Source organism: Tympanuchus pallidicinctus, unplaced genomic scaffold (assembly GCF_026119805.1).
Source record: "Tympanuchus pallidicinctus isolate F22 unplaced genomic scaffold, pur_lepc_1.0 scaffold3, whole genome shotgun sequence".
In the NCBI taxonomy this organism is placed as follows: domain Eukaryota; kingdom Metazoa; phylum Chordata; class Aves; order Galliformes; family Phasianidae; genus Tympanuchus; species Tympanuchus pallidicinctus.
In genome coordinates, this window is record NW_026294747.1 from 56301357 (window position 1) to 56324748 (window position 23392).

Consider the following 23392-nt stretch of genomic DNA (forward strand, 5'->3'; position numbering starts at 1 on the left):
ACAATATAACTAAGGATAAATGTTGAATATTAACATGAATTAATAGTGCATTTTTGTTTCAGTCCTACATAAAGACACATTTGGGAGAAGCAGTGGGGAAGTCACTGTGTAATTTGCCACTACAAAAATAATGTTGAGACTCAGCCAGCTGGACAGTAGCAGTTGTGAAAGATAAAGGTGTACTTTTTTTTAACCATAGCCATCATCACTGTTCTTGCTCTTAATAATAAGCAGGTGTTTGTGGCCTCATTTGCTACATCAATGGCAGCAGAAAAAAAGATCTCAGAGTACAAGATGCCCTGGAGATGAAAGGCCCCAAATTCTGCAAGACAGGATAATATAAAGCTTTGGTCCAGCTTGAATGCCAACACCAAATTTCTTCTAGTGTCATTGCTGGTAACTTGGAGATGTGACGATGCTTTGTTAAACCACAGCAGTTCATGAGGCCAGCCAAGGACAGTGAGAGACACAGTAGGGAGGATGTAGCACCTTCTGTTCCTCATCAGACTCCACCACTGAGCACATGGATCCCTGGAAATGCAGGCAGGTTTTTACACTGCAGAATTCACACTTATTCTGCGTGGGTCTGGGCAGCCTGGTCTGGTGGTTGGTGACCCTGCACTTAGCAGGGGGATTGAAACTAGATGATCATTGTGGTCCTTTTCAACCCAGGCCATTCTATGATTCTATGATTCTATGATTCCATGAGGCATCTTCCTTCCTGTTGTCTCTATTTCTAAGTATCCATCAATTCCTGCCCCTTTTTAAGCACAGACAGTATGAGAGAATTTCATCTTGATTCTCATCAGAGAAGTCAGACTTTAATCCTTTTTGCAACATTTTAAGAAAACATATCTAATGTTACAGAGGTGTTTTTAACTGAAAAGAAAATGAAAGATGATGATTATTATTTTTTTTAATGGACGCTATACATATTCTAAGGAGACATAAGGAACATAAATTTGATTACTTGGATGGTCACCTTTTAGTAAAAAATTATGGGATAAGGTGATCGATAGATTAAAAGCAAGACAGAATTTCTGATATCAAGTGACTCTGATTTAACCTCAAAGCTATTAGGGCTCATGGAAAATCTGGAGGGATGCTCATTCTCTCCTGCAGAAAACCAGGCTGTGGGATGATGGCAGATCCACAGCCACAGCAGTCATAGAATCAGTGAATCATAGAACCAGGCTTCAGTTGGAAGGGACCTCAAAGATCACCCAGTTCCAATCCCCTGCTGTGAGCTGGGTGCCCCCCAGCTCAGGCTGCCCAGCACCACATCCATTGCTTCAAGAGCCTCGATGGATGGGGCACCCACAGCTCTGGGCAGTGCCAGGGCCTCACTGCCTCTGAGGGAAGAATTTCTGCCTAAAGAAAGCTTAGGAGAGCAGAATTAAAACATACTTAAAGTTGGCATCCAAGTTCTGAATTAGGAACATTATATCGTTTATCAAGAACAACACATCACAGTGTAACAGTGTTTTGTTTGTCTTTGTTTAAGCAAGCTGTTACGATAAATCTAAAGACAAACAGTGGATACATAATTGGGATAAGAATCTCCCATCGTACACAGATTAAGTAAACAACCTGGCATGTTGGCACAGGCAAACAGTAATCCATCATTGACCCTGTGACTCAGGTGTCATTTTTTCTTACAGCAGAATGGGATCCAGAATCCCTATAGTCCTGATGCAGCAAGCCCTTGACTCAAAAATACAATTAATCTAAGAATAAATTAAATGATTGTGTTGATGTAGTTATAGAATCAGAATTATTTGTGTGGGAAGGAACCTTTAAGGGTCCAGTCTAGTCCAACTCCCCTGCAGTGAACCAGAACACCCACAGCTCCATCAGCTTCTCAGAGATCCCTCCAGCCTAACCTTGAGTGTCAGGCTTGTCTTTCACATCACTGTTGCCACTGCTGAAATGCACTACCCACCACCTCAGGATGCTCAAATCTACTTTTTGGTCTCCATAAGCATTCAGCAAGCATCAATGAATGCCAATGGCCACAATTTTTTCTGTATGAAGTAAATCAGTTCCACACCTTTGCTTCCTCTGCACTTCGATGTCAGATTTCACTCTGTCAGATTGCCCCTCTGCTACCACCTGTCAACATGTCATGGAATATTGGTGGGAAGGTTTAACCTCCCCTGCATTCCACCAACATCCACCTCTAGCTTTGGACTAACATACCATGACAGGAGGCATTACTTTTGGAGCCCTTGTGAATATTTCTGTCCATCCTGAGATAGACCACTAAGTTTAGACAGTCCTTCTCAAAAGTTGGACTTCTAATGGTTATGAGTAGCCCTACCATCTGTACCCAGCTGCACATTTGCATGCAACTTTCATATAATCCTAGAATCACAGACTGGCCCGGGTTGGAAGGGACCTCAAGGATCACGAAGCTCCAACCCCCCACCAATGCAGGGCCACCAACCTCCACATTTCACAGCAGCCCAGGGCCCCATCCAACCTGGCCTTCAACACCTCCAGGGATGGACGGGGCATCACAGCCTCTCTGGGCAGCTGTTCCAGCACCTCACCACTCTCACAGCACACAACTTCCCCCTGACATCCAACCTCCATCTGCCCTCCCTCAACTCCAAACCATTTCCCCTTGTCCTGCTGCCATCTCCCCTTTCCAAGAGCTGACTCCCCTCCTGTCTGCAGGCTCCCTTTAGGTACTGCAGGCTGCACTGAGCTCACCTCGCAGCCTTCTTTTCTCCAGGAAGGTTTCATTCTACATGCTTCTGCCTCTTCCTTATCACACACCCTTCCTATCATGCCAGTGGAATTAGAGACCTGAACATACCTTAGCACTCAGATTATATCTCTCCTATTACCAATAATTTCATCATTCATAAGCTACAATTTTCAAAGTAGGCGTATTTGTATAAATGTCTTACCTTTCCTGAACATGCTGTATATGACTCCTTCTATTCTCTTGAGTATTGTAAGCAATAGTTTCTTACTATTTCTCATTTAATTGTGCTGATTTTATTACAGATAATGTTAGTATGGACATTCTGTGATGGGGAGAGAGGAATGGGCTACTCAAAGGAGACATGTATTTCATATATTTTCATTGTTTATAAAATTGGACAGAAAAATAAATTTTAATGAGCTTTTTTAAAGCGTAATTACACAGATACTAGAGAAGCCATCATCTTTACTTTAACAAACATTTTGCAGTGAGTTTCTGTAATATTTTTGGTCCTAAGTCTGGAAGAGACCCTCCAGTGGGGTTGTTCATCACTAGAAAGAAAAGCATGTGAATCTGAACAGCTTGCACAGCAAAATTCCTTTTGTACCACGGGTGGAGGGAGAGATTTGAACTAGACAACTCTAAAATGAGAGCTGTGAGACAGTACTTTGAGAAACTGCCTTCCGAACAGCTTTTCTCATTCAGGATTGAAGACTTATGGAATCCTAGAATGGCCTGGGTTGCAAAGGAGCACAGTGCTCATCCAGTTCCAACCCCTGCTGTGTGCAGGTTGCCAACCAGCAGCCCAGGCTGCCCAGAGCCACATCCAGCCTGGCCTTGAATGCCTGCAGGGATGGGGCATCCACAGCCTCCTTGGGCAACCTGTGCCAGTGCCTCACCACCCTCTGGGGGAAAAAATTCCTCCTCATATCCAACCTAAACCTCCCCCTGTTTCAGCTTAAAACCATTCCCCCTTGTCCTATTACTATACATCCTCATAAATAGCCATCCCCCCTCCTGTTTAAATGCTCCCTTCAAGTATTGGAAGGAAAGTTATGAAAGCTGCTGTGCTGGGAAACTCAAGCAAAGGTTGCAAAGTGGGATTTAACTTGGATCCATCTGTGCCTGCTGCTGAATCTCAGCTCCCATGAGGAACAGAACACAAGACATGCAGCTGGGCACTCCGACAAGGTAATGCCAGCACAGCAGCAGTTTCAAATCCTGGTGTGTATAACCGTGCTCAGCAGTGGCACCAAGCACAGCACAGCCGTGATCGTATAGTGGTCAGTACTCTGCGTTGTGGCCGCAGCAACCTCGGTTCGAATCCGAGTCACGGCAGGAACCCTCCCCCTAAACGTGGCTTGAATTTTGGGTGGTGGGTCCCTTCTGATTTAACTCTGTCATACTCTGGCATGTGTTCTTTCACAGCTGCTGAGGGGAGGAGATTATTACAGGAGCCCTCAAACCGAGCAGAGGGAGCAAAAAAGTTGTGAGAAAAGTTTGCGCTCCAAAGTAAACGATTTGAGAAAGGACTTACAACAGCTCAGCCAACACACACAAATATCTCCAAATACAGTCCTGGAAGTGGGGTGCAACAGAGTTGTTACACTGTCAGAGAATCACTGCGCAGCCCTAATCCAGCATCTGTTATCTCTAAAAACACACCGCAATGAATTCCCTGTGCTCCAGAGGCAGCCATGATTTGAAAAATGCTGCTATTAATTGATTCCCCAAATTAACTGTTAATCCAAGAGTCCTGATTATGATTAGTGTGCTAATCAATTTATTTGATAGAAAGCTTTTTAAATTTTCCAAATTACAGTTCAGCTCTTCTCTCTCTCTTTTTAGCTTGTTTCATCTAATTAACTGTTTTTCCTAGCAGTGAAAAGCAAGATCTTCCTTTCTTAATTGCCTCTTGACCCTTTCTCCCTCTCCAATGCGGTTGCCTTTAGAGGTTCTTCATCATGAGAAAATTAAAATGCTATCAACGAATTAAAAATATTGTTTGGCTCAGAGGAAACTTCCCAGCACGTCTATGAATGCTTCGGAGTTATATTTACACAGCTTTGCTGGGGAAAATCTGACTCCCAAGCAGACTGGATTGCCCTTCAGTTAATGCATGCAGATGAACAACCTCCCTGTCGACTTTGCAGGATCTGTTTTGGTAATTGCTGATTGCAACACCAGGCATGGAATGTCTGCAGTGCACAAGAGAGCTGTGCAAGGAGCGGGGACACATGGATGTCTCCTGATAGCCCAGAGGTTGGTGGGATGGCCCTGAACTTCAGGGTGCTCTCTGACCTCAGGGTGGATCTAACCGTGCTGATGTGCATGGTGTGTGGGGGGGTTTCCACATGCCTTGGGAAAGCACTTGGAAAGTTACTGTGCTTCTTGGAGAGGGAAAACAAAGCCCAAAGCTTGGCTGTCACAGCCTCGTCTGATGGCTGATGGCTGTTCTCATTTCCAACTTCCCCCACATCAGTGGTTTGCAGGGGCTTTCTGAGTTGCTCCTCATGATCAGACTCCACGGATGAGACTTCCGAAGCAGCCCATTCTGAAAAGTAAAGAAATAGCTCTTGTTAGTGACAACAGCAGCATCCTCTCCTCATATATATAAAGGTCAGCTCTAAATCAGAAACTCAGTTTAAAGAGCAAATCACTTCCTGGGCTGCTAGTGCTTGGGATGAGAGGACAGGACTGGATAATTCCCTTCCCCTCTCCTTCCCAGCCCCTGCTCCCAGCATCAACAATCTCCATCTCTTAGCACCATGGCTTCACCCACCAGCTTGTCATGCATTTTGTACCACCTGTGTGCATAGCACTATGCCTAGAGAATGCATGCTGTCTTCTCAAACGTCCTTCCTCATTTCTTCACTGAATATTTTTTTCTCACAGCAGAACCCAGAATAGCTATTGCTCAGCATGTTCTCACAGAGGGATCCTTTCTTGTCTGTGAGTGCTGTTTGCTGCTGAAATATCTCACTGCTTCCATGCAGTGTAACTTTGTGATTCTCTTTTCCCTCCATCCTTCTCTGAAAGCTGGGAGATTCCCATTCCAGTTCCCCCAGACAGTGAAATCTTCAGGAACTCTTCCAGCTTTGCTCAGCACAAGAGCCCTTATTCAGAATCCCCTCTTTGACTCCTGCAGTTCCAGCTGGTGGAACTGTTTTGCCTGGAGCAGCTAACCAACAGGCTGCAATGTTTGGTGTCAGCCTGCAACCGCTCTGTGATCAACTGCAGCTGAATGCAAGCTGAATCATCCCACAGCTGTACAAACCATGCACTGCAACAAAGTGCCAAAGGGATTTCTTCCTGAAGCACAGAAGCCAATGAACCGTGATGTGCAGGTGAGTAAGCTGCAGGCCACTCCATGTTAATGCCTGCTGATCTGATCCAGATTTGATAGCCCAGGAAGAAAAAGAAGTTTTACAAAAGATCTTTCCAGCACAGATTTGCAAGGAAGGAGCTTGGGAAAGTGATTGCCATTGAGACACAGTTATCGGATAGACCTCATATCTGTAGCATCTTCCTGTGTCTTAGGTTTCAACTTGAGGCAGTATTTCTGCTGGTGGTGGCCAGGATGACTTCTTTGAGGCATTTCTTCCTCACCCCACAGGGTCTTCCTCTATGAGCCTCCAGGCTGCCTCAGGTTGCTGCAGTCCCCATTTTCATTACCACTTTCTGGACAGTTGCCTTCGTCCTAGGACTTTCCTCTTTGCTTCTTTCTCAGAGCAGCTGGCTTCTCCTGGAGAAAAATAACAACAGGAAGATCAACATTCACCTTGTTTTGTTTTGTTTTTCCATTCAGCCACTGGTATTCAAATTCTCCCTATCTCATCTGTTTTTCCCTATCCTCTTTCTTCCTATTGCTTCATCACTTTCCCATACCCTCCTAGCCATCTCCAGTGTCTCTCCTGGGTCTTCCCTCAGCCATACAAACAACATTTCCTTTCTCCTGTCTTAAAGCAAAGTGAGAACACACCTCTCTCTCTGCTTGGTTTTGCAGCTACTTTTATGTCTCCTGTTTTTTCATGGCTTACTTTCTTCTTCAGTACTTTGCCTGCTTGGACTATCATTTCTTCAGGACATATACTGGCTTTAACTGATATTTGCATAGATCCAAGTACAGCATCATTGATAGCTTTCCTGAGGCAAAGAAGGCTAATACCAATAGCACGGGAAAAGCTCAAACAGTGACTGATGAACTTCTGTTTCTGCCAGCTAAACTTTGGGAGTCATTACTTCCAGCATGATAAGTTTTAAAAAAAAAGATCTGGAAGAAGATTTATACATTGGTTACATTAATTTTTAGATCACGACTGACCAATTTGTCATTTAAGATTAGCCTGTATATACAACTGTGTTTCAAAATCTGATAATCACAATTTTAAATTCCTCCTAGGCAACTGGGAATGCCCTCTTTCCACTCGCCTACTCATTTTCACCCCACCTTTGTTTCAGCTTCTGGTTGCTGCAGCAAAGTACTCATCTTAGCTAATGCTCAGGCAAGGTATTGGGTTTCCCATTAACATGAGGATTGAAAAGTCACTCATTGATTTACCTTCATTACACAGATAATGAGAGGTATTTTTCATTCAGAGATGTGTAATGAAAAATGGCTTTCTCATTCATTAAGTTGTCAAATTGTAATGGGTCTCTATTTACAGGAATCTCACATACAAGTGCCAGAAGCTGCCTGGTGTACGTGCAGGTATACAATGCTGTGGATGCTGAAACAGCAAACAGCTCTCCGTGAGCTTGTTTGGATCCTGGAGGAACAGCACATTAAGGAAAAGCCTTGCCAAGGCCAATCTATTCTGTCTCATCCTTCTCAGAAGGATGTGGGCCCTATGAGTCTATATCTAACATGCCAAAATCATGCTCAGTGTGCTCTTGAAATAAGCTGTCAGAAAGACTGAAATGAGATAATCCTGTTGCATTCAGGCCTGGTATGGTCTGCAGAAGTGCCAAGAGTTCATTTGTCATGCTGTTGCCCTCAGGCTCCAAGTAGCCAAAATACTAGGAGATCAAAAAATTATTTATCAACAACAGAAGGTCCAAACACATCCATCCATGCATTCCCTTGGATGAAGGGACTGTGGGTTGAGAAGCTGACCCTTGGGGATGGTTACCTTTGGTGATGTTGATCAAAGGTATTTGATCTCGCCACCTAGATTGAAACGGAGTGGCAGGTGGGGAATCAGGTGCAGGTTGGCTCTACCACTATTTATTTCAGGGAAAAAAAAATCCCACGTAACTTCACCACAAAAAAAACAAACAAACAAAACCAGCATAAACTACTTTCTTCTGTTTTCCTCTTGACAAAGAGCTGCTCATCCAACATAATCACAGCCTACCATGAGGTCTGGTCTCAGTTCAACCAGCATTCCTTGGAAGAAGTGCTCAGAGTAATGGTTGTAATCTTTTGGGCATTTTGAAACTGTAAGCCCAAGATCAGCTGCTGTGCTACCTGGAGCAGAAAGTAATTTGATTTTCCATTTCTGGCCTTTCCAGCAAGTTGACTAAAGAACTCTTTTCTGGGAGAAAATCTGTGAGTATACATAGAGGCCCAGACTTTTATGAAGATCAGCAGAATTTCTGCTGAAATCACTCGACTTAGACCAGGGCAGAGTAGGTGTTAATGAGAATGAAATCCAGCAAAGCCTGGAAGCAATGCAAATCCTACATCCTTTCAAAGCACAGTAATTGATTCAGAACCCTTAAAAGTTGTGTTTTTTTGGAGAAAGTTACAACTTTTTTTTTTCTTTTTGTCCCTCCTTTTCCTGCAGGTCAGTCTGTCTCTAAAGGGAAGTGACCAACTATTCCAGTTCCTCCATGCCAGATCTGGATGCCCTCAGTCCTGGCCATCCCTTCGGTTCCTCTCTCCTCAGCTCTGTCATGACAGCAAATGTCCTTCCAGGAGGAACCATTCAAGGATCTGTTATATCTTTCCAGATGAATTAGGGACATTAGAAAAATACCATTCTTTCCAGGGAAATACAACTCCCCAGATAAAGCCCACCCACTTCCAAAGAAATCTCTTCTGCTTTTACTCTGACCATCTCCTCATTGAAGCTCCTCTCAGCACAGTTTCTGAACATTTAGGTTGTCTTTGGTAACCATTTGCTTCTGCCTATTTTGCATGCTGTCCTTTGCACTGAATTTAATCACTTCTTACTCTGGTTTCTTTCTTCCTCACCTTTCCAGGCCTGTGCATTGCCAGCAGCTCCTTTTCCCTCCTCAATTAACCTTATGTTATTTCTTTCCATGGGAAAAAATACCTTATACTGCAAAACAGCCATCCCATCTTACAGAGTTTGCTTTTCTAATAATTACTTTATTAAAACTTTTTTCTCCTGTTTTTATTGGGTGACCAAAAACACCCACCAAAGAAACAGGAAAAAAAAAAAAAAACACTCTGGCATTATTAATTAAGCGTGGCCTTAAAGAAACCCTATAAAACTCTAATAATATTTTTATGTGCAGAATTAAATTCTTATTGATTTTTCACGTAGGTTAAATCAGTAAGCAAAAGTAAGTTGCATAGTTTTTAATAGGAACTTTATTTTTTTGCTGTAGTTGTAGTCCAGGAACATAAAAACATTAAAAAAAAAAATGCAAAATGGCAAAATCCATCAGACTGTGGCAAAGTGAAGGAAGAAAAAGAAACACATAAGGAAGCTGCCTGGAAATGTACATAAAAGCCTAAATTATTATTTGCTGGCACAAGCAATTAGAAGCAAGAATAAGAGAAGTCATTGCTTTCTTATTTTGATTTTAATATGTTAGGATACACTTACATGTAATAACGTAAATAAGTGAATAAACCAAAAAGGAGCTTGCTGAGAAATTAATTAAAGTGTCTTGTAATCCTGGGGGATGATTCCAGAGTACACTTTTAGGATCTCAGAGAGGCTGTGATGCCCCGTCCATCCCTGGAGGTGTTCAAGGCCAGGTTGGATGGGGCCATGGGCAGCCTGGGCTGCTGTGAAATGTGGAGGTTGGTGGCCCTGCATGTGGTGTGAGGTTGGAGCTTCGTGATCCTTGAGGTCTCTTCCAACCAGGGCCGTTCTGTGATTCCAGGATTCTATAATCACTGGTATCTGATTTTTCAAGCATCTGGCTCTTTATGTAGCACAGTATTTTTACTTCCATCAATTCTAGGATAGAAACATAAGGAAAGCAGTGGCAGGGTGAAATTTATTAGAAAGTTTCATTGAGGGAATCACACCAAGTAATATCAGCTGAGCATTTGGGGCTCGAATCTTTATTCCTTCATGCCACGTATAAATATGCATACACGAGGACAGAGGTGATGTATAACGCTGTGTCTCTGCATTTATGAAAAGACCTGGATGTTAACTTCACGGAGTGATGACAATTCACACCAGCTGTGAATCAGCTTGTGGTAATATATGACAGTAATAAACACGTGAAATATGCTATGGCTTTTCCCTAGAGTAAGCATTTAGGGCATGGCAGCATCCAACAGTGTAAATCCATGGAGCTGTACTGACAGCAGGGAAGCTAGGCTATTCAGAAATGTTATTAGCTGCAGCTTGTTCTAGCTTTTAAACAAGGTTTCCAAGTCTGTGAGGTGGGACCTGTCTGGCCTCTTCGAGATGGGAATATCGCATAAAAAAAACCATGAGCTTTCTTAGTATGTACTGTCATGGCTGCTCCTCACATTATCCTGTAACCTACAGGTTGGATCTTAGGAAAAACTTCTCATAAAGAGCAGTGATGCACTGACACAGCTGTCCAGGCAGTGGTGGGGTCACCGTCCCTGGAGGTGTTGCAGAGCCATGGAGATGTGGCACTGAGGGATGTGGGCAGTGGGCATGGTGGGATGGGCTGGGGTTGGGCTTGGCGGTCTTGGATGTCTTTTCCAACTTGAATGATGCTGTGGTTTTATTCTGTGATTCTACCTACCTATTTATATACACGCACACACACACGTACACAAATAAATATACACACACCTACTTAAAGATGTATGCATTCCTATCTTAACATCCACCCCAGCTGATGGAGCTGTAGCTGGTGGTGGGAGTTCAGATGAGCTCTCATTTGACTTCATCTGCTGAGAGCTTCCTGCATGGCACATCACACTGGGGCTGCTGTTTGTGCAGCTGTAGGAACATTATGGCCTTCTTTGTGGCTGTAGGTGAATGCGAAGGGCCGCGTTTCTCTTTTAATTCCTATAGGCTGTTATAAAACACATGCAAGGGAAAGGGTTTACTGTGCAAGCTGATGAGTGATTAGTTATACATGGATGTTTTTATACTTCTGAAGAGATGTTAGAGAGTGGCTGCAACTGCATTTTGATTCGATAATTGGGTTTGAAGGACTCTCAAATCTATGGAAATGCTTTTCAGTTTTAAAAAGGTGATGTGAAGCCCCTTTACATTTGATTTTGACATCTGCTGGGATCGTTGCAGTAAGAGATCAGATAATGAACTGAGGAAGTTCTTGGGAAGTTTGATAGTGCTTTTTACCGAGGAAATGCTACCCACCCAACCAAGTGACTGTGCATACTGGGCATTTATCCCATGTTGCTACTGATGATAACAATTATAAAGAAATTATAATGTCTTCTGTCTTTTTTTTTTTCCCCAAATGCACCAGCAAAACTTTGGTTTGTTGGGAGAATTAAAGTAGTAAGTCACATTGCATGGCTGAAATTCTTCAATCTGATAAGAAGATACTGATAAGATTCAGTTCTGTTGCAGGAAGATGCCTGCAATCACTGAGAGACAGTTACCAAAAGAGCCACCAAGGTACCATAAACCCAAAGGCAGGTGGAAAAATGTGAGTTGGCATCAAGTCTTGCAGGATCCATGCCGGACCTTCAGCTGATTAAACTTACAAACCTTCATCAGCATCCCCAGCAACGAGAATGCCTGATACACTTAAAATCAAGATGTTTGTGAAGTACCTAGTGAGGATTCGCTGTGGGTCTAAAGGCTTTACCCTGTAAAAGGAGGAAAAGATCCTTAAGGTCATCTCAGAGACCCAAGCCTTGGGGGCAAGCTAATATTCTGTCCAGGGGACTTCACCTGAGGGATGAAGTCCTCCCTCTCCCACTGGCAGCCTCAAGGAGCAAAGGCAATGCTGGAACTATGAGGACTGCTCCGGATAGATCAGCTGGATGGCTCATTTAGAGCTGAAATACGTGTAAGAACTGCTGTTATTCTTAGAAACAAACATGTTGAAGGAAATCCCATCCAAGGTTGTATGTTGACTGCTTACATTGTTGGAGAAAGGGGTATAATTTCTCACTTCTTCAGCTAGACAGGATATTTCTAGACATTAGAAAAGCAGTCTAGTGGCTGGACGGAAATCATTCCTAAAGAGTTGCCTGGGGAGGTGGCAGAATTTCTACCACTGATTACCAGGAAAAATACCCACCATGCATGTGTCAGGAAGGATATAGGTGGAGTCAATACTCCTGCAGGTGAGAGGGACAGCAATGGACCAGACAACCTTCTGATCTTCCTTCTACATGCATTTTCTGGCGTGTTGTGTTGAGATTCCCTTCCACAACTGCAAAATGAATAATAAAGAACAATATGGGTTTAGCATGATGTCCTGTGTGCTACTCCATTCTCAGGCATTACCTTTAAAAGCTATTTTATGTACGATAAAAGTGTAGTATTTTATATAATGAGCAAGCAGAGCATCTTCCTTTCCACTGCATGTACTCTTACCAGCCATAAATCATCTGAAGTGTGCATTGTTCTGTATTAACCGTAGTCTAGATGGATGTCTGGTCTGCCATCTTCCCAAGTCCTTCTACTAAAACAATCCAAAACAGCAGATTGCATTGTGCAAATTATAACAATTATGGTGCAGCCCTGGATCAGAATTTATATCAGCAAAAGCATTCTGTTGTTTGTTTGTTTGCTTGCTTAACCTTTTCTCGCTCCTCAGAAGGAAACTCAAAACCAAATAAGTTCCCTGGCCATGGGGCTGTGTTCATTCTCTGCATCTCTGCAGCACGAAGGTTTCCCAGTCTCTGTCTTTGCACTGCTGTTCTTTACGAAAACTTCTTCCCTATTAATGCAAAGTAGGCAATTAAGCAAGTGAGGACCCTACTGATGGGGAAGGCCAAAATCATGCTACAAAGCATGCATTGCAGCCTGTGCCCATGTCCCACTGACCTCTGCATGGAAAGAATAGCACAGGGCTGGAAGTTCAGTTCCTCCCTGGGTTCACTCAGGGCCTCTCTCCAGCCAAGTATACTTCTCCCTATTACCTCAGACCAAATTACTTGCTTGGGTTTTAATTAAACTAAGGTGTTAGTCTCCATGCACCCCCCCGGATGGACACACTGACCATCCCTTGCTGTCCAGGCAGCCACACAAACCACTGGAAGCTTGCCTGGTGCTTAAGTCAACAGGAGCACGGTTCAATGGTTGAAATGTATATTCAGCATACCACAGTAAAACACCCTTTTATTTGATGGCTGAGAAATGTTTTCTATTCATTTATAGATAAAAACATAGAGAGGAAAATCCGGAAGATAATCTGTGAGGTTTTTAGTGAAGAATATTACAAAGGAGCTCTGAAAATATGTAGCTGTCTTTCAAAATAAAAATAAAAAATTGGGTACAATATTCGTCACTGCGAATTTAGCATTATCCAGTAGTGTAAAACTGGATTGCTCTTTTAGAATCATTTTTAACTTTAAAAAGGGTGTTTGCCTCTGCAGACTGTCATACTCAAGAAAATAAATAAAACCATATTGATATGTGGGAAGGTTATCTGCAGCTTATCTGTTTTTCTCCCTAAACGAAGGCCAGATCCAGGCATTGATTCTTCTGCTGCTACGACGTAATCTGTTGAACTAATTACACTCAGAAACAAGTACACTTTTCTACAGCTATAATAAAGAAACACCTCACACTCCTCTGTTATTTCCCACAGTTTTGTAGCTGTTTTAATGGGCTTTGATCCTTCATGCTGAGCCATCACTCAAACACTCAATACTGGGCACATACGTTTTCCCTTCAGTCTTCTGCCATCCTTGAAGAAGAGCTTCACCAGCAATTCCTTGAAAACCCATTAGACAAATGCTCCGTAGCTTTACTCTTCTATTGCTCTGCCTGTAATCAGCGTGTAGGCTTCCCTTAAATTCAATTATACTGAACTGGTCTCTCAAGCCTTGCTCATCTGACTTGAAAGAGTTGATGACGGCGTTAACAAAAATACACAGGTCCACATCATCTTCAAACAGCCCTGCTATTTCACTGGAATGGATTCGTATTTCATTCCAAAGAATTCTTTAAAGTACCAATTCCAATGTCTTATCATTTTTATAGCTGCAATTTAAGGCGAGCTCCATGAGTTGTGTGCTTTTGTGCTGAAGTTGATCACTGCCCAAAGAATCAGGGCTGCTTTAATCATTTCATAACCCAGCGTGAGCCAGCCATCAGCTGTTAGAAACAGCTCCACAAATACGCGACTCGTGCAAAGAAAGGAAACCAGCATGTCTTAGCACAGAAAGCAAAAGGAAAATCTTTATCACATGCTTTTCACAGTGAAAATATTGCACCCCCATGGAGCACATGCTCCCCAGAGGAAATGCCATTCAAAGCCAGTCAGCATGTGCTGTGCGTCCGGACTTAACAAGAGTCCTGACATGTTTGATAAGAGGGTCATCCAATTGATCCTGGCAATTACATAAAGAGAGACTTTCTGTCTTTATGAAGAATTCCACCATCATTTTAAAATACACTCAACCCAAAGGCCATGACCGATGATTAAAAAAAAAAAAAATCAAAGAATAATAATGGGAGATAATATAATGATCTGTTGTGAACTGAAATCAGGCGATGTGTAACTTTTGTGGAGCCCGTGCAAAAAGGACAATTTTCTGCTTAATGCAAAATGCTTCCTCCTGCTCGGATGCTCAATTCTCTTGAGAGGAGCCCATTTCTCTGCACAATCTTCTGTTGTTTGGAAGCAATTAGATAATTAGTTACCTGGAAAGCAACAACAGATTTTTATGTAATCTGTACTGCATTATGATCCTTCTCCTGGTTGCCGCTGCTAAGTCCAGTATCTCTAAAGTCAGAGCAATCCATCTGTTCATAATAATTTTATGCTGCCACAAATATTGCTGTTCATGACTAATTACTTTTTTTAATGACCTATTTATTTTTGCCCATCTCTGCATCTGAACATATTATTCGGAAATTCAAGATACGCTTTAGCTTACAAAGATGATTAAGTACATTCTTTGTGACACCAAAACAATTTGCAGGGAATGAGCAACCTTTGTGTACACAATGCAGTGGTAAATCCTTCCACCATCCACAGCCGTGATGTGCAGCATACTTTCCCCATTCAAAACAGCTCTCAATTTCTGATCTTTCCCTAAATTCTGAACGCAGTAACCATGCATATACATAGTTACAGCTGTATTCTTTATTCCACCAGATTTTTTTCCTCCTCCAGTGCTCACAGATGATGTACCTGATGAAGTCAGTGCTAATATAAAAACTCAATTTGACTCCAACAGATTTTTATCTTTTCCTTTTTTGTTGTTTTTTTTTTTCTTCAGTTTTCTTTTTCCCTGTTTGCATCTCCACCTGCATGTGGACTTGTCAAAAAATACGATAAAATGATATGCTGGCACTGATAAAATAGCAGCAAAATAAGAATTATAATGGCTATCCAGAGATACTGTGTGTGGAATGAGTAAAGCGCTGCAGGTTGGGAAGGGATTGCTAGCAGCAAATTGCCACAACTGGGTGCTGGTTATCTTTTGATTGTTAATAGCATAAATGAGCATTCTGGGCTCCATCAGCAGAGGGGTGGCCAGCAGGGACGGGGAGGTGATTGTCCCCCTCTACTGTGCTACTGTGAGGCCCCATCTGCAGTGCTGTGTGCAGGTCTGGAGCCCCAGGACAAGAAAGACAGGGAGCTGTTGGAGAGGGTCCAGAGGAGCCACAAAGATGAGCAGGGGGCTGCAGCACCTCCACTACAAAGACAGGCTGAGGGAGCTGGGCTTGTTCAGCATGGAGAAAAGAAGGCTGCGGGGTGAGCTCAGTGCAGCCTGCAGTGCCTAAAGGGAGCCTGCAGACAGGAGGGGAGTCAGCTCTTGGAAAGGGGAGATGGCAGCAGGACAAGGGGAAATGGTTTGGAGTTGAGGGAGGGCAGATGGAGGTTGGATGTCAGGGGGAAGTTGTGTGCTGTGAGAGTGGTGAGGTGCTGGAACAGCTGCCCAGAGAGGCTGTGATGCCCCGTCCATCCCTGGAGGTGTTCAAGGCCAGGGTGGATGGGGCCCTGGGCAGCCTGGGCTGCTGTGCAATGTGGAGGTTGGTGGCCCTGCATGGCACAGGGGGGTTGGAGCTTCGTGATCCTTGAGGTCTCTTCCACCCTGGGCCATTCTATGATTTTAGGATTCCGTGACGAGCATGAGCACATACAGTTTTAGCAGTTTGGCTGCTTCTGGATCTGTCCTTATTGAATGCTGGTGTGCTCTGAGGTTCAATGGCTGCTGCTTCTGCTCAGCCCCTGTGTGGTGGGCATGGACGAAGGCATATCCTGCAGACTGCCAACCTGCCCCAGGGCCTGGCAGCCTCGGCTGGGGCTGCTGGTGGCATCATCCTAAAGGCAAGTGGTGATGGACAGGTTGGCACATGGTGCTGCTTTTGTGATTTGTGTCACTGAGCTGTGCTACTTTGGGGAACAAAAATATATCATACTATACTTCAGAGAGCTGCTATCCTTTTGTACATCCCCCGGTAATAGATGGAAAAATTCTTCTGGTCTTTAGTGCCCTTATTGCTTTGAGTGTCATTACTTCTGCCACGCAAATGCATATGTTTCAATATAGATGTATTTATCGAGCAAATCTTTAAGCAGCAAGAAGTAAAATCTGCAGGTTTTATCTCAGAATGATGCCAGAACACATTTATTGACGAGCTGATTGTTCTTGCATTCTAATGCACAGCAGTGAATGAAGTCCACATTCACCAGCACCATGTATTGGTATTTCATGGCTGTGCACTAATGCAATTCACTTAGGAGTTTATTCATGATGCATAATGTTAAATATATGGTTAAATCCCAATGATCTGGTGTCTGACTTTGAAGTAAGAGAGATCTTACTCCATAAATAATGTAATGCTAGTGAAATAAAACACAAGTTTTGGCTCTTTTTGCTCATGCTAAATGAGTATGGATGTGAATATGGCTTCAACATCAGAATCTGAAAAGGAATTTGATGGTTAGCAGCTGAAAAATAGCAAGAAAAGCCTGACAATTTTCAGCAATCCTCTGAATATCAGTAAAATCCCAAATAGGTTTACAAATAAAATAAAAACAAAATGAATAGCTTCCAGTTCCCTACACATCTGTGGGCTTTTTCACAAGTTTAGCCATTCATAATTATTATTTTCTACGAGATACCCAGAGCAGCACAAATCCCTGGGTTCCCATGTTTATCCCTTCTCTTTCTTCCTTTGCCAGGACACTTTTTCATCTCATTCAGTGGTTGCATACAGTGACCACATCCTCTGGCACGGGGTTACTAGAACAAACAGCCCATGATTTGTTTCTATTTATTTCTCATATTGCATTGTTTCCTCTCATTCTATGTACTTCAGAAATCCTAGAGCTTGAAGATCTCCTTCCCTTCCTATCCTCCAAGTGTTTTCCTCTGTAAGAGATTTTTGCAAAATAGAGGGATGAATACGGGGGCCAAATCATGAATAAATAGCTTTTTCTACCTAAATGTAAAACAATTATATTCTCGCTGCCTTCTCTTCTCCTGGCTGCCCCACCTCCCTCAGTCTATCCTTGTAGGGGAGGTGTTTCATCCCTGGGATCATTTTTGTGGCCCTCCTCTGGAAGCACTCCAACAGTTCCACGTCTCTCCTGCACTGAGGACTCCCCATCTGGACTCAGTGCTCCAGGTGAGGTCTCACGGCACAGAGCATAGGGGCAGGATCACCTCCCTCACCCTGTTGGCTATGCTGCTTTGGATGCAGCCCAAGGGTATGGTTGGCTTTTTGGGCTATCATCCACCAGAGCCCCCAGTCCTTCTCCGGGAGGCTGCTCTCAAGAGTTCTTTTCACAGTCTGTACACATCTGGGTTTATCCTGACCCAAGGGCAGCACCTTGCACTTGGAACTTATTGAACCTCATTAGGTTCACCTGAGTCCACTTCTCAGTGCTATCCAGGTCCCTTTGGATGGCGTCCATTCCTTCTGTCACATCAGCCTCACCCCTCAGCTTGGTGCCATCTGCATACATTCCTGTGTGTGCATGCGTGTACTTACACACCTACATCACAAAGCAACCTCAGTTCTGTTCTGCATTCCCTCCGTGCAGCCCTTGCAGAACAGTTGTGAGAGCCTCAGGTTTCAAGGGCCACACCAAGCTGACAATATCCCACCACACATTTGGAAATATCACACGTTTCCAAAGAGTTTTAATTCTTTATTCCCTGACACAGATACAGATAAGAATTTCGCTTTTCTCGTGTTTGTTTTCCAGTCAGTCTGAATGATTTTTTTTCCCTCTGTTCTTGTGATGGTTGAATAAGAGAGAAGATTAATGCCGAAAAGAAAATGAGATTGCTTCTGTTTCCAATTCTGTGCCTTATTTATATTAATAATTGAATACATCTAAGATTACTTTTATTGAGGAAACAATAAATGTTTAATAAGTGAATGAGCAATCCGTCATAAAAGTAAGTACCAGTTAGAAGGCTTTTGGGGTGGAGGGAGATTGTTTTTGCTTTAAATCATCATAGGGCCATTTTATTACCATTGCCATGTCATTAGCACTGTACATTATTCCATAGTGGGATGAGGTAACTACAAAGATAGAATGAGGTTTTAGTAGCGACAATATACAGTATCATAAAATGTATGAGCTTGGTGCTCAGATGGAGCTTGGAGGCTGATGTACAATAATAAAGCTTATTCCAGGCTGCAGACTCGCCAGCCTTAGCATGTGGATGGGAGGCTCACCCCAGCTGATTTTTAGGCCAGAATTAACAGACGTTTGTTGTCAGAACATCTCAAGAAAGGTCTGAGACCTTGATTCAGTGCAACAGTATCAGTGATTAACAATAGAAGAGGTGAGGAAAACATCAGAATCTGGCTGAGGCCGAGGCAGGCATTGCAGTTCGGAACCAACATAATTGTCACTGAACAAAAAGATGAGCTGCAGCCAAACAAAGCAAGCAAAATAAATTAAAAAGCACATTAGCAGTGTAAAGGAATCAGAAACACACAGATAAGAGGTAAGCAAACAGATTCATGTTAAGTCCCTTGCTAATGCCTTTGAATACATTCTAGAAGGATTTGTACTGGAGGTTTGTACAAATATAAAGAGAATATGCGCACTTCAAACAAAACATTGGTAAGAAACAGATTTAGAAGGAAGAGGATGCGGTTGCCATTAGCTCACCCCTTGAGTTAATGAAGTGTCATAGAATCATATAATGGCTTGGAGTTGAAATAGAGTTGGAAGTGACCTCAAAGATCATCTAGATCCAACCCCCTGCCATGGGCAGGGCTGCCACCCACCAGATCAGATTGCCCAGGAACCCATCAAGCCTGGCCTTAAACACCTTCAGGGATGGGAGGGATCCACAACTTGTCTGGTCAGCCTGTGCCAGGGCCTCACTGCCCTCTGAGTGAAGAAGTGGATGCGATGGTTGCGGTTGGACTTGATGATCTTGAATTCTATGATTCTATGAAGAGCTGGAAGCGTCCAGTCCAGGGTAAGTGAAGAACCCATACCATAGGATTGAGTCATCCTAGTCACTGATGCGCAGACTTTCACATGGACTATGTAGCGCACAAACCCACCTCTGGTACTCCTGGGAGTGGGCTTTGCTGAGTGTGTAATTCGGGAAGGGTGAGATTTGGAGTTCTCCTGCCTGGATGAAAGCCATTGGTGCTACTCATTTCCATTAGGCCAAAAGAGTAGTGAGGTTGAGGTCCAGCATCCTCTTGCAGCTTACACCATGGCAGAGCTGGCATCCTGCGGCCAGGAGTGAAGACGAGTGGTGTCCAGAATGGCCTTACATGGGTGCAGCATCTGGTGCCACTAAAAACACTTGGCACATGCTTTAAAAACCTTTTCTGACTTTACCCTGGGCAAGCAAGTAAAATGTTTGCTAAGAGCTAATAACTTGGGAAATTGTTGCCTAGGGTTGGATAGCTTAGAAAGCCAGCAATGTCCCAGCTAGAGATTAAGGGGATAACAGCAGTGATTACAATAAAACAGAAACTTCTCCCTGCTGTGGCCCCTCACTGAAGTGCTGAAAGGAATCAGGTCATAGAGCCATTTGCTTTGTACCATCAGGGAAATATGAGCCCATCAGGAGGGGACCTGCTGTGAGCCTCTGTGACAGACATCAGAAGGTTTCCTTCCTTTGCACTTTTGTTAAAAGTTTTGTTTTCGTTCTCCTACAAAAAGATACCTCTGTATTATTCCCAGGTCAGAAAGTGGACTCGGAGATTTTGAAGGGCTGGTTCACCATCCAGCTTTCCAAGATGTTCTGAGTGCAGTGGTCTAGGAATGACCTCCAAGAGGCAACAAAACAACATTCTGTAGGGCAAGCTTCTGATCACTAAGCTTAAATTCATTCTGTGGGAGCCTTTAGCTCCTAGGAAGCAGAGAATAAGGTAGTAAGCTTTCGTGTTAGTGCTGTTGGTGTTTTGATTTGCTGAGGAATCACTAAAACAGAAGCTTTAGGAGCAAAAAAAGTGCTTACTCCATATTTAAAATGACTGCTGCAGCTAACTGCAGATCAATACTTGCAGTGCTTCCTTCTTGATCTGATCCAAAGAACACTATCACCTATTGGAAAGAGACTCTTTTTTGGCTTGGAAAGAATATTCTGACCTACAGTACGTTTTCTACATCATATTCAAGTCAAAGTCTGCTGGTACAGTGTGAATACAACCATCATTTAAAAGCCCATCTTTGCACACACTTTCTTGGATGTGCCTTGGATCCTCAATGCTAATGTCAGCTTAGATCTGCATGGGAGAGCTGAAATTTGTGACAGATGCTTCCTGATGCTACGAGCATAGCCCACATATGCTACTCCACAGGGACTTCTCCAATATTCTTTCATCACTTATGTCAGGTTCCAGATTTAACTACCAGTGCGGTGTTTTTAATGGATCCCATAAATATGATTTCACGGCCATCAAATGTTGCTATTGGTTTCTACAGCTTTGGAAAGTAGTATAAGAATGTTATGAAGATGATAAATCTGGAAATCTGCTGAACCATCTAAAAATGCTGGAAAATATAACTAGGTGAGATATATGCATAAGAATTCACTGCCCAGAGTAGATGCAAAGCTCCACTGGTGGCTTTTCTTCTTACTGGAGACTATGGGGGCCACACAGAAAAGCTCCTCTTTTGCTTTCCAGAGTCTGGAAGAGAAAGGGAGGTTTAACTGCAAGATCCCTCCTTTCACCCCGTTCCTCTTCCCCAGAGTACTTCATTTTAGTCATCCTCATGTGCTGCATGGGTAGAACAGCAAAATGGAAGGACCCAAACCTTTATCCTCAAAGTCCTGAGCAACATTTTTGGGGTAAGAGTAAGCAGTAAACAGTAAGAACAAGGTATAACAGGGAACTGTAAGAAATCATCATTTTAATGATGCTTCCTACATCTTTTTGAAAAAGAAATGAATTCTTCGTTTGCTAGACCACCAGAACAGCTGGCTCCTACCACCACCCCTTAGGAGAAGCCACTAGAGGATAGCATTTTGGAAGGTTACAGACTTTGGCACATGTGTCTCAGCTTCATGCCTTGACAGATGGCAGCTTCTTGCAGGTGTGGGGCACATGGGTATCCCCACTGACTTACACATGACTACATTGCTAATTTTCACACTTTTTGTGTTTTCCTCTCCAACCACTTGTCCTGATTCCCTTTAGAGAAGGGCTGTTGAGCTACAACTTGAATTCAGATAAAATCCCTCCTGGTCCTAAGACACCAAAGCAGCTCCTGTCTATCCCTGTTTGCTTGCAGAGCTGGAGGACCAAGCTACTGTCTCTAACCTCATCTGGAGAGTAGTTTGTAGTCTAAGACTACATATTTTTCCAGGATTTGTGTTTCACAGATTATTTTCTATCATTCATCTTCACTATACTTTCTGCCAGCAATCATACTATTCAGAATATAGAGTTGTCATCCCTGAAGGTTTTTAAGAAACATGTAGATGTGCAGGGATATGGTGTAGTGGGCATGGTGGTGATGGGTTGATGGTTGGACCAGATGATCTTACAGCTATTTTCTAACTGTATTCTATGATTCTATCATGCTCAGTGACCCAGAAGATACCTGGTCATTTGAATACTTGCAAATGCTTAGATATTTGCACATGGCTTCTGTTGTTTAACACAGGCAGTAGAGACATTATAAAAAGGTACATTGTGATGGAGGTCAGCTTGCATAGGGGTGATGACTTAACAGTAGGTGCAACCTGGAAATGAAAGTAGGAAATGGGTTTTAAGATAATAAATTGAGATGAAAGTCACGAGCAGGTGGAAGCACAGTTTGTGGTGGAGGAGATGGAGAATGTACATAATAAGGCAGGCTGGAAATGTCACTGAGTGCAATAACTCTCAGTCTACAATGGGCTGGTCTTGTTTTGGGGTAGGAGGATGGTCTGGATGATCTGCTCATTTCTCTTCTGAATCTGTTTTCTACAATTCTGTGGGTGCAGCCTCTGAAGGCTGAATTTTCTGCTATTCCTACTTCCATTGTAAGCATGTTATTCTAAGTAGGAAAGTACAGTAAAGTGTTGCTTTGATCCAATGCTCTAACCCACAGTGTCTTTTTCCATAAGCTTGTTACGAACTCATAATAACTAATAACAATTAATTAACAGAGGGGAAACTACTTTAGTGGAACATAATGCCAGAATACTCTTTCAGAGAAGAAACACTTCCTAATATCTAACCTGCACCTCACCTGGCACAACTTAAGGACTTTACCTCTTGTCATCTACCAGAGCTAGTGCAGATATGGAAGAATTAGGAAGGATGAGGTTCAGCTCTTCCTGTCATTACAATGAACCAACTCATGAGGACATTTTCAAGGTGTCCTCACAATCCTGTGCTTTAAGAAATATTGTCCAGTTCCTGTGCTGAGGTTATTCCTGGGATACTTCAAGATTACACTCCTTGCGTTTGTCTTTATATCAAGAGCATTTCCCAAAGTGGCATTGAATAAAGATAGATTAATACTTCTCTTTTTTTCCCTGTTCTGATATTTTGGAGAACGTTTCTGGAAGATAGCATAATGTTACAGGCACCCCTAAAACCTGTACAGCTTCTGATTACTCAGAGACATTTAACTGAACAATGCATCAAGACATACAAGTGGAAACTCAGAGCTCCACTTAGACATAGACGAGTCCCAATAGAGACTGCCATGACCAGTGTTTGCTCCTAGGGAATATCCCATGTAATTCCATTTGTCCCTTCTGAAAAAAGATCATGTGAATTCTCCACCACTGATTTACAGCCCAAAGTTAGAGAATCCTAGAATGGCCTGGGTTGTACAGGAGCACAGTGCTCATCCAGCTCCAACCCCTGCTGTGTGCAGGTCACCAACCAGCAGCCCAGGCTGCCCAGAGCCACATCCAGCCTGGCCTTGAATGCCTGCAGGGATGGGGCATCC

The 23392-nt window shown here is 43.1% G+C and overlaps 1 long non-coding RNA gene and 1 other non-coding gene across 2 annotated transcripts; one reads left to right on the forward strand and one right to left on the reverse strand.

Moving 5' to 3' along the window:
• Positions 1-3979: 3979 nt before the first annotated feature.
• TRNAH-GUG (transfer RNA histidin (anticodon GUG)) lies at positions 3980-4051 on the forward strand. The gene has a single exon. It is a non-coding gene; the product is annotated as a tRNA-His (tRNA).
• A 292-nt stretch (positions 4052-4343) lies between these two features.
• Positions 4344-12704, reverse strand: LOC128087290 (uncharacterized). The gene is made up of 3 exons (XR_008209768.1): positions 12125-12704; positions 5991-6458; positions 4344-5267 (listed from the first exon to the last, which is right to left on the reverse strand). It is a non-coding gene; the product is annotated as an uncharacterized LOC128087290 (long non-coding RNA).
• Positions 12705-23392: the final 10688 nt, after the last annotated feature.